Source organism: Epinephelus moara, chromosome 10, assembly GCF_006386435.1.
Source record: "Epinephelus moara isolate mb chromosome 10, YSFRI_EMoa_1.0, whole genome shotgun sequence".
NCBI lineage: Eukaryota > Metazoa > Chordata > Actinopteri > Perciformes > Serranidae > Epinephelus > Epinephelus moara.
Window position 1 is genome coordinate 23,790,546 of NC_065515.1, and position 2,900 is coordinate 23,793,445.

Below are 2,900 nucleotides of genomic sequence, written 5' to 3' on the forward strand. Positions count from 1 at the left end.
GTGCCGTTTATCAGTGCAGACTGTTTTGGTGTGAGTTTTGGAGACATAGAAATAAAATGAGTAGAACAGACGCTCCAGTGTTTTCAAATCAAAATAGGTGGATGGTCAGAGCGCTTGCCATTTTATTTTATTTTTTTTATTGCCATTGCACCTGTTGTAGAGCACTAACTTCTGTATAAACGAACCAACTTGTGGGAAGTCACATTCAAACTCATTGAAGTAAGATTTTGCAGCAACGACCAAACGATCAGTGGAGTAGTAATGTTACATTTCCAAATAAGCATGTTACCTTTAAATCATCACATATTTGTTATATTTACCTGTTTGTTTTGTTGCCATTTATGTCGTGTTTGTTGAAACATGATGCGCTGTAGCTGCCTCCAAAGGGGCTAGAGCTGCTCACCTGGTAGCTGAGACAGTGGCTATGTCAGGGGTCGGTAACCTTTACTATCAAAAGAGCCATTTTTGACCAAAAATAAGGCCTTTAATGAAGGTAAAATAGCCTATTATGTCTAAATTAGCCTATAAATAAGCATTCATTCATGTTTTACCACAAGGTGGCCACTCTGCAGGGCACTATGTGATTATTTGGTACTTTAACTTTGCAGAGCTGGCAGCGAGAGCGGAGAAATCTGTCCTTGCACTTTGAAATTCTCTATTTTATTGCGAGACTTTTACTTTTTTGGATTTGGCATCCACAGGAAGATTTAGCAGATCTAGCCACTGCTATTGAAACAGGAGGCTGGGGTCTAAAGAACTGAATATGGAGGAAACCGAGTCAAAAAAGTTGGCCTGAACTGAATACCACACAGACTGAGCCAGGCTCTCATCCAACAGAGTGTAGGAGGCTTGATTACAGATGAGCAGCAGGTGTGCAGCCTTGTGAGGCAGCAGGAGACCTTGACGCCACGCCCAGCTCCAGCTCCAGACAACAAACACACACACGAGAGACAGACAGAAACATAAAACATACAAACATACAGAGTGTGAGAATAATGGAGAGAAGGGAGACTCAGACCCTGACATTACAAGACTGAGATGGTTTTGGTGAGTTTTATTTTGTTTCTGTCGAGTTTGAATGACAAGTTTTATGATGAGTTTACAAGGTAATTAAAGCTAACGACAGTCTCAGCTGGTGGAAGACAGAAACTTTGATTGGTGTACAGTTGTATTTTTCTGTTTATTATAAAAAAAATACGGGTAAGAATAGGCCAAAATGGAGATGTCAGCATAACAACTAACTAAAATTCTTTCTATGGCTGTAGATATCGTCCGTAGCAATGTCTGCCTTCTTTCACATATAATTGAATTAGATGGCGCTCAGCTTGTGGTGCTCAAAGCGCCAAAAAGTACCTTTAAAAAAACTCAATAATTGGGTGCCCAGTAGCTCAGTGGGTTGGGTGTAGTCTCGCTCACCAGACCTTTCTCAAGAAAAGAAAGGTCTGACTGCGCCGACTCTCACTTTAAGATTGGAGAAAAAAACGCCCCGGCTTTTTAAAATTTCTTTCAACCAATCACAATCGTTCTTGGCAGTGCCACAGCAATGGTGCACTTGAAAACTGCTACACAACCGGAGGTGGTAGGGTGGGACTTCAGGGGGTGGCTCGTTCCGCCCACTCAGTTAGAATCTCCACAATTCAATTGTTCGGTTCATTTTACTGAAACCATGAGCACCAGAGAAGACCGTAGTTCATTCAGATTTACCTGCATGACAAAATACTGTCATGTCCTTTTCTTGATTACCATGTAAGTTCTCCATATTCCTTTAGTTCTTAGGGTCCACTGATCAAAAGAGATTTTTTTTCCATCTAAAAATTAATCCAAATTATGAATATTATTTTAAAAAGATCAAGTGGTGTTGTGTTTGTATGCCAGGTGCCATAACCATCCCTGATGCCCTGCCTGTTGGAGCCAGATCAAAAGAATGATTCATATTTGAAGCCTGATTTTTTTGTCCTACATAGAAGCCTGTTGAGTTCAGTGATATAAGCAAATAATAACCCGGGCTACTAATTGAAGTTTTACGGTATTATGCAACCAAACCAAATAACCCAATTTAGCATGCTTATTTGGTGTGTCAACAAAGCCAGCAGTGGAGGTAGCCATCTTGGAATAATTCCTAAACACCGAGCCCCAAAAAAGTTGTTTTTATATGGTGGCCATATGTGGAATTACAACGTCTGGGTGCGTCACGTTATGCCTTATGACCCCAAAATACGTTTTCCCATAGACTTCAATTGTGAAAGTAAATCAGTAAATTTGTTTTTTGGAGCATCAGTACCCCCACGAAATGACTCCTTTCACTATCAGGATTTGATCCATTTCAAGTGTCTAGAAGAAAATTTAATCATTTTATCCCCATTCAAGTAAGCTCTCCGGCTGAAAGTCTCAAGTAAACTTGCTCTATGGGCCCGGCGATACAGAGGTAAAGGGTAAATCCATTTTTTTGGCTTTGTGCATCACTGAGCAACTTTCATTGGAATGAATAGGGCCCCGAATCTAACACCTTTATCCACTCCTTTTAATAGATATATGGTGAACACAAATCAGAATATGAGGAGCTTTCCTGTTTTTCCCATTGTGCCAACAGTGTGTAAATGCAGCATTAGATTCCTCGGTAAGATGTAGGATTGGTCGGCCTATTCACTCGAATTATTTTATTTTAATTTGACAGTATTATCGATATACAGTCAGTACGTTTACATGGACAGTTTAATTCCACTTTTAATCGGAATGAAAGGCCATTCCGATTAAAAGTGGTCATGTAAACGGTCATTCCGATTGAAAAATGGTCATTCCGATTGAAAATTAAATCCGATTAAAGGGGGTGGTTTATTCCGTTTGTCATTCCGAATGAAAGAATTTTGGGTGCATGTATACACTCATTCCTCTTTAAGTTC